This window comes from Labeo rohita, chromosome 4 (genome assembly GCF_022985175.1).
Source record: "Labeo rohita strain BAU-BD-2019 chromosome 4, IGBB_LRoh.1.0, whole genome shotgun sequence".
Classification (NCBI taxonomy): domain Eukaryota; kingdom Metazoa; phylum Chordata; class Actinopteri; order Cypriniformes; family Cyprinidae; genus Labeo; species Labeo rohita.
In genome coordinates, this window is record NC_066872.1 from 45225161 (window position 1) to 45235079 (window position 9919).

A 9919-nucleotide genomic window follows, 5' to 3' on the forward strand; every position below is an offset into this window, starting at 1 on the left:
GTGTTTGGGGTGTTTTTGTTTTATTTTATTAATTTTCTTGATTGTATTTATTTTAAGTTGCTTTATTACATTTTATTTGTCCCCACATTCTTTTAATTTTTTTTTTTACTTAATTCTTTTACATTGCCTTTTTTATTTCTCATTTTATTTTATACATTATTATAAATGCTGTCATTTTAATGTTTTATTACAGTCACTGGAAAAATATTGTATAATTTTCACTCAGAAATTGCTAAATTTCCCAAATAATTACAGAGAATTGGCAAGTAACACACTGAATTAAAAATGAAATTTTGAAGTTGAAAGACAAATAATTTTATTGTAAAATGTGCTCCGGTAATCTTTGTTTTATTTACAATGTTTTGAAAAATAATGTTGCTTATGCAATATTGTAGGTTATGTAATATTATCATGCCAACAAGTAAGAAACTAAGAAATTCATTGATTGTTACTTTATTCTTTTTTTTTTGTTTATTACTCTCGCGTATTTATTTATTTATTGTTGCACCATTAGTATTTTTCAGGAAACTGATATCTCTGATCACAAGTGCAACATATCTGGTAAAATAAATTCTAATTAAATTCTGTTCTGTTTTTTCATCAACCATCATCAGGCCAGAACTGACTAATCCAATTTATTAATCTGAAGTCTTACCGATGAGTCATATTCCACAAAGTTTTTGCAATCTATTTTAATTGTTGAGCTGTAATCATGTTTAGTCTGTTAACATTTACACACTGCCAAGTCAATTCAGATGACATTGCATTTCTGTGAGTGAACCGATCTCTCCGACAGCTTCACGCAAGCGATTACATGTGCGTGTCCTTGAGCAAAATCAACCACACTCCTCCAGACTGAAGTCCATGCAAAGCTTCTGCACCCGAAACGTAGCATGCAAGCCAGAATGCAAAAACTGCTAATGAAACACTGCAAATCATGCTAATGAACAGATTTCTCCTGGTATTGTTTGGAAATGCAGGGTGAGGTTGAGTGCATTGCATTGTGGGATGCAGTATTCAATGCAGTGTGCTCTTTCTGCATACTGGACATGCTGGCAAATGAACTTCAAGCAAGAATACATGCTGCAAAAATAGTAGTACAGTAGTATGCTATTCCAAATGTAGCAGATGTGTGTTTCCGTCGATCTACTGAGATGAGCGGAAGGTCAGCGTACAGCATACTGGAAGTGGCTGTAGGTATTTCTGGATGGATGTTACATTAGCAAGTGACCCATATAGCAGAAATAGATCTTTGTTCATCATTGAGCACTGACTGACATGACTGTTGTGGATCACATTGAGTGTTGACCATCTAAGGTGTGATCCCAAATCACAAAGATGTGTTCTTAACAAGTTCTCTGAAATTAATGTTCTCTGAACATCCAAAATATCCAGTTTTTGAAATGGTTTTTCTTGGTTTTGCAAACGTAAGAGAACATTCTATTTTAGAAATTTGGAAACATTATTGGAATGTTACATTTGAATGTTCTCTGGACGTTCTGAAGGTAGTAACATTAAAAAAAAAAAAAAACATTCCATTTTTTCGTGCTGTTATTTTTTTTTGAGGACCAGATAACTTTGAACGAACATTCTATTAATATTGCTGGAAATAAATGTTACTTCAAAACTTTGAGAAAGCATTTTGAGAACATTCCATGTTGGCTGGGAAGCGTGACCATGGAGATTCTTAACTGAGACTGATCTTCATCAAAGCTGATTTGGATCAGTCTACACAGGCAACATCTGCTTGTGTCGTACAAACGGCGCTCTGCATGTGAAGTATAGCGTAAGGGACAAACTGAATAATGCTGCAATACTCTAATAAGCAAAAAAATATGCAGCACACAAACGGGGATAAAATTTGTATATTTAAAATCAACATTTCACCTGCTTCTTGGATGTATTTTCCCATGACAATGCATTATTCCAGCTAACAAGGAATGTTCTGGCAAGGTTCTCTCAAGGTTATGAACAATGTTTTTCCAGTAATGTTAATAGAACATTTGTTCAGAGTTATGTGGTCTTTTCAAAACGTTAGCATTATTTATATATCTTTTTTTTCTCTGATTTTTCTTTAAATGCTACTACTTGATTCAGAATGTTTAGAGAACATTCAAAGGTAACGTTTCCATAATCTTTTTAAAATGATAAAATGGAATGTTCCCTTAACATCTGCATAACCAATAGAAATGTTTATAAAAGATTTAAAAAGCTGGATGTTATAGCAAAACGTTTGTGATGCCATAGAAGAACCTTTTTTGGTTCCACAAACAATCTTTCCCCTAGTGTGAGGAACGATTTAATAAACTAAAGGACTTTTTGTGCAGTGGAAAGATTCCGTGGATGTTAAAGGCTCATCGTGCAACCATCAATGCCAATAAAGTGTCTTTTTTTTTTAAAGACTGTAGTATGCATTACAGTGCTCCCTAGGTAGAAAGTGTACTTGGTTATTGGACAGAGTCTGATGGCTTTGGTCTTTTTCTCTCTAGAGTAATTAGTAGGGATTTACGTTTCACGCAGTCTATTACGACCACCGTATCACCATCAGTCTCAGCTGTAATGAATTCTCTAGAAGCCTGTTTGAGGTTGTGATACATTCTGTTCTCACACAACTGCTTTTACTGCAAAGAGCCATCAATCACACGGCTGACAGGCTTTATATGAGTACAGGAGTGTGAATGTGAAGGTGCTGATCTCACCGCACAGGTATGCGCTCGCCGGCCCGTCTCAACACACTGTATACTACACATTTGTTCTTGCAGAAACGTCTTACAGAAAACAGGGTCAATGTTTTATGGGTCATTTTGTAACGCCTCTCTTATATAATGAGATCAACCTTCAACTGGAGTCCTGCCTTTATTTACTAAAACAAACAGAAGACAAATCATTTACCTTTCAGATATTAAAAAAGGCTGAAAGTTATGAACAAAAGTTATCTGGCCTTTAATAATGCTGTTTCGGATGTTTATGAATGTTTTTATGAAGCATTTTATTTGGACATTTGTGGTCAAGATGGTTTAGAGAACATTTTAAAAGTAACATTCCCATAATGTTTGCAAAATTATAAAATGGATTGCTCCCTTTGCATTCATCTAACCAACAAACTTTTTAAAACTTTTAAACAACGGAATGTTTTAAATGTTCAAAAATAACATTTTCATAACTTAATTGGAACATTAGGAAAACATTCTTAGAACAGCTGTTAGCTGTGATGTTGAAGTCACTGATTCTATTTAAGGAAGGTTGATTGATTTAATAATATCTTCATCTTCACTAGATAATGTCCAGAATAAGAAATGCACCATATATATTAGAATACATGTGCTTTTGTGTTGGTCTGGTGGTTTTTGCTCATCGGCCAGACATGTTAAGTCGCAGTGTTCATGTTTGAACTGGCTTTTGGTTTGTTTTGATCTCATTCCCACTTTCTCTTCCCAATTATTTTCTGTCAAAAATGTGTTAAAAATGACTCAGCACAGCCACACCAGTTCTGTTTATGTACAATTTAGTCCCAAAACACACTTAAGCAACATAAACACAAAAAGAAAATAACTTATCAAGAGTCAAACATTATGTGCACAATAAATCAAGCTGTACATCACTGTAAACATTAATCTGCCCTATCGTGTTGTTTAATGTTATGTCTAAATATGCAAATGAGACATCATATGTGACCTTGGACCACAAAACCAGTCAATTTTTCAAAACTGAGATGTATACACTGTTTGAAAGCTAAATAAATAAGCTTTCCATTTATGTATGTTGTATAGGATTAGGACAATATTTAGCTGAGATACAACTATTTCTAAATCTGGAATCTGAGGGTGCAAAAAATCAAAATACTGCATGAGAAAATCACTGTTTTTTTTTTAGCAATGCACATTTCTAATCAAAAATTAAGTTTTGAAATATTTACAACAGAAATCTGAAAACTGCATAAAGCCAGATTCAAAATTTGTTTTACTGACATATCGGAGTTATCATGGATGGCTGACGAGCTGTATCTCCGGTGAACGTGTTTTCATTGAGTCCAGAGGTGATGCTCCAGCTGTAACGTTTGCAGCTGCATGTATTTTCCTGCTCCACACTGGAGCAGAATAACAAGTGTGTAGAAACATCTGCCCTGTCCCGCGCACGGGTGGGCGTTGACACAGATGGACGAAAAAAACATGGATGTTCTGTAGCACAGCATAAAGACAATCACAGATCCTGGAGCAAAACACACAGAACTTCACCTGCATCACTTCTAAATCCACTAAAAAAAAGTGCATTGCTGTTTCTTTGTAATAAGTGAAAATATGAGTAATAGCAATAACTATTTTAACGTATAATATAATTACTACAACCCACTTCCTTTCAAACTAATCAAAACTTCAAACAGTAATGCTGATAAAATAACGTACATCATAAAATGTGGGAGGCTGTGAAAACTGACTTTTCTTTGGCCAGAAATCACGTGTGTTTGTGATCGTTGAATGTCCCATCAACGGTGTGTTTGTGCACATAATGAGACCTGATGTGTTTTTTTAAGTTCACGAAGAGCAGGAATCATGTAATGAAGGTCATGAATCAGATATTTGGGTATTTATGGTTTTGTCTCATGTAATTGTCCGATTCTTCTGCTACACTGATGTCTTTCTAGTCCTTATGTAATAGCTTATGTAACTTGTTTAGGGCGGTTGAGGATGTCTTCTGATAGGTGTTTTGGTCTGTTGGTCACAGACGGATGGTCCCTGCCTGCCGTTAACGAAGCCTCATTAACTGCCTGTGTGAAGAAATGCCACTCACGCTGGCATGTGAAGCTCGTTAGAGTCAGATGAAGCAGCTTCAGTCCAGATACATCAACCCAGGATTGATCAGGGTCACGCTGCCAAAAAAAAAGTTGCTAATAAAACAAAGCTTATTGGAAGACGTTTTACAAGAATTACTATTTTAAAGTGTTTTTAAACTTTAAAGTATTTTTAAACCTGTTTTAAAGTGACTCATATAGTAACATTCATAGAACACTTGTTCAAAGTGTCTAGTATGCCACGATGTTTGCCAAACAATAAATTGGAATGGTCCATTAACATTTGCATAACCAAGAAAGAAAGATTTTTAAACATTTAAAAAACAATATGTTTTAAACATTCCGAAATAACATTTTTGCAACCTAATGGGAATGTTAGCAAAATGGAACACAGCTGGTGATTTCATGAACATTCTGAAAAATGTTTTTTGTAACATCTAAATAACATCCTTAAAATGTAAAAGTAAACATTCAGATAATGTTACATTTTGGGTAAAACTGAAGTATAATGTCATAAGAAAAGTTGCTGTAACCTTTGAATGATGTTATAATCACAACAAGAAAACTGGACTTTCCAACATTGTAGAAACAATGCTCCCACAATGTTTTAATAACCTAAATTTGTTAGCTTGTTGATATCAGTAAAGGGTTTGAATGTGAAATCTGGTATAATCAGGCTTTGCTGCTGGATGTTTGGATGACTGAATGTCCAGTAATAATTACAGAGGACAGGCCCTGCACAGCGGGAATGCTGCTGTTCACATTCCATACTGTCCCGCAAACATCGAGTATCACATCCAAAACAGAGCCCACCTGACAGCGTGATGGGCACGAACGAGAACCCGAATGTATTTGTAAAAAAACACACTGCAGAGCTGGAACTGAACATTTAGTGATTCCCAGGGAACAGACACTTAAGTGGCATTTCAAAATATCTGAACATCATTGCATTAGATACAAAGTGTATCTAAGTAAGTGGATATTTATTGCAAAGAAACCACATTTTCCTTAACTCAACACAACACATTCATTTTAAATATACTGGAAAGCTCTCATTGGCTTGAAAATTATTGTATTGTATATACAGTATACACTCTTAAAAATAAAGGTGCTTTAGAAGGTGCCATTTTTGGTTGCACAAAGAAGCATTCAGTCAAAGGTTCTTTAAAAAACTATCTTGACTATAATTGACTTGACTTTACTTGAACTTACTATAGCTCAAAATAGAGGAACAATTTTATAAGTTCTATAAAATATTATATGTTATATAAATGTTATAACAGAACATTCTTAAAACTTTATTTGATATGTTATATAATATAATAGTAAAAAACAGCCACATTCTCAAAATATCCTTATGGTGTTATTTATACTTGAGGAACATACTAAGAAACATTCTTGCAACTTTAATGGTACACTGTAAAAAATAAAAAACACAATTTGTTGAGTCAGCTTATAATAATTTTTTACCCTGCTGCCTTAAAATTTTAAGTTCAGTCAACTAAAATAAGTTTATTCAACTTGAAATGTTAAGTTGTACTAAGTAACTACTTAGATATTTGTGTTTGCTAAACTTAACAGATGGGTAAGTAACCCAGCTGCCTTCAAATTTTAAGTTGATTCAACTCAAATATCTAAGTTGTCACTTAGTATAACTTAACATTTCAAGTTGAATAAACGTTTTTTGAGTTGACTGAACAAATTATTTTTTTACAGTGTATAATCACAACAAGAAAACTTGCCATTTAATGTTTTAGAAACATTTCAAAACAACAATGTAACGTAAATTGTTAGCTGGGATGGTGCTGGCAACACTATGGTCATGGGTTTGATTCCCAGGGAATGCAACTGCTCAAATATATGCATTGAATGCAAAGTAATTTGCTTTGGATAAAAGAATCTGCAAAATGCATGAATCAATATTAAGAAAAAAAACTGAAAAGAAGGGGTTGATATTAAAAGTAGCTTAATTTTTTGATGAAAGATTATAAAGACAAACATTTCATTTACAATAACTATTAAATTGATCACAACAAGGATGTCATTTTAAGATTCACCAGATGCTCAAAATTCTGTAACCCACAGCAATGAAGTGATGTGAATTTAAGCACAGTAGGATCACTAAATCACTCAGACTGAAGGAGTGAACGGGCTCTCTGCGGTGCGGCAGTGATTCACATGGCAGCCGTCATGTGCCAGTCATTTTCCAAACGGCTCCTGATGCACAAACAACACTAATTTGCTGTTGTTTGTGTTCCCTGTATTTTTCCACAGAGCAGCGGAGGCTTCATGCACCGTCCACCCACAACAGTTTCAAAAACAACTTTCTGGCACTGAGGCTGAGAAATTCGCTGCTTTATCAATCCACACTGCCCTGAACCAACAGTGGCGACAACCAGAGCCCGAGGCAAACCAACACATCAGACGTGGAACATCTCATCTGATGGGGCCGTGGGGCATTTTAATGAAATAAAAAAAACTTAAATGAAAAAAAAAAATCCTTTCTTCATTATATTTTGAAATATGCAGCTACAATAAGATGCATGATAAAAGAGGCCCAGAATTTGTGCTTCTGTATTTTACTGGACACAAATTTACTGTAAAAAGTTCAGCTGCAGTGTATTCAGAGTGAAGCAAGCTAGCCATAACACACTTGGTTTATATTTGTTGCTTTCTGTCAGAATTGCTCCGTCAAAACTATTTTTGTACTAATTATGTTTATGCATCTTAAAAAATGTGCAACGCAAGCATCATGATGTTCCCAAAGGTTTGTAAGCCTCATTCTGTCATGCGCTTCCTGTTCACGGTCAGATTGTGTTTGTTTGCGGAGACTGGTTGTTGTTTCATTGAGATGATCTGTCTAAATAATCTCATGGATGTTCATGTAGCGGTCAGATGGATGAGCAGCTGTGTTTTTCTCAGCGTAACCTCGTCCACCTTCATGTCTTCTCTCATGTTCTTGTGGTTGACGAAGAATGAGGGGTTCAGAAAACACCTACGCCATAGACACCCGGAGTGCCACTATTTTGGGCTATTTTGCAAGCAATATGTGTACACAGGTGCTGCTCAGAAAATATTTGATATAAAAGAGCTGTTTTCTGCACTGCTTAATCAAAGTACTAAAGAAATGTGGTGCACAGTAGAGACAAAAAATGTTGTTGAGTGGTGACCAGAATATCAAATGAAAGCCTGTTCAGATCAGGTTTTCACATTCACTCCTTTCCTGTATTTCATCATATGTTTTACAACATTCAAAAACATTGCATAAAGGAGCCTTTAGAACCAGATGTGAGCAAATGTAGTTTGATAACAGTCGATGAGCTGCATCACCAGCAGTGAAATGAGCAATAAAAATCACTCGATGCTGCCATCTAGTAGAAATTCATTCAAAATATCCTAAGGCAGTGGTTCCCTACCAGGTTCCTGGAGGCCACCCAGAACCGCACAGGTCGCATCTCTCCTTTGTCTGACACACCCATTTCAGGTCTTGGAGTCTCTACTAACGAGCTGTTAATCGGGTGTGTTTGTTTAAAGAGACATGCAGTGTTGGGAAACCTCCAGAAACGTGTTTGGGAACAACTGTCCTAGGGCTATCTGTCATTTAAATTGGCAAAAACAGTAGACCTAAAATGTATTTGTTCACCTCGTTCGCAATTATAATACTGTATGTCACTGATTGATTAATGTGTCTGTACCTGCAGGGATCTTTTCTCAGAAATTTAACATAATCAATAAAACTAGTCAACCAGCTCCACCAAGGTTGTGCTGGAGGCAGCACCAGCCCGAAAATCAATTCGTTTCATTAAAAACATTTTATTGGTTATACGAATGTTAAGGAAACATTACACTTTTTAATTTAGCAAAAATGTTACTTTTGAATGTTCTAAAACAGTCAAAAAACGAAAATGTTTCAGGGAAAATGTTCTATTATAAATAACATTTTTGTGCTAACATTTTGAAAACATTACTAAAAATCATCAGATTACATTTAACAAATGGATAATGTAAATTGTGAAGTATTTATGCGTTATTCAGGTATCTATTGTACTTCCTTTACATTTTCAATGATTTAAAAATAATAGTCAAATGCAGTGTGTCCAAATATTACATCATCATTTTAAAACCATTAGAATTTGATGGGGAGAAATTGCTTACATTTTATAAAAATAATATTGCATTACAAAATAGGCATTATTTTCTTTTATTCAGTATGCATGGTATGAGTTTTTCATTTGATTGTTTAGGTAAAATGATCAATTCCCATGTTTATGCATGCAGAAAAATGTTTCTGTAAGTAGACAATAGTATAAAAATTAAATATGTTAGTATTAATTAATAATCTGTTCTAAGAATGTTTTTCTAACATTCCCATTAAATTATGAAAAAATGTTATTTCTAAATGTTCTCTGAACATTCGAAAAGTACAGTTTTAAAAATATTTTACTGGTTATACAAATGTTAAGGGAACATTTTCTGATTTTGCAAAAATTATGGGAATGTTACTATTGAATGTTCTCTGAACGTTTTAAAACAGGTTGTAACAATTAAAAACCAAAACGTTTCAGGGAAAATGTTCCATGATAAATAATTTTATCATTATTAACATTTTCAAAACGTTATTAAAAATCATCAGATTACTTTAAACAAATGTTGTATGAACCTCTATTTAACATAAGCCACCAAAAGAGGGCGTTCACTTTCCACAACAAGTGAGGAACAGGACGAATTTTATTTTATACTGTTTATAGATGGTAAGTGTGACATATTCCATATCTAGTCTGCCTTGTAAAAACCGTGTAAAAAAAAAACAGACAGAACGACAGCAAATCGTGGATTTGATTTGAACTGGCAGCACTCGGAAGAATGTAAAACTAGCATTACACTGGAGTCATAACATGGGTACAAAACAGGTCTCCCATTTTAAGGATTTATTTTATTTATTCAATGGATTTAAAATATTGTTAGTGTCATTAATTCAGTGTAATTTGCTTCAAACTGCTGCTAACAGAGCGAATAAGCGGTGCGGTCTCATGATACCTGTTACTTTCCGCAGCGCTTTTCAAGATGGACCAATCACAGATGAGTGAGTGTGATGAGTGGATGTTGATTTCTTTTAGATGATTTTATAGA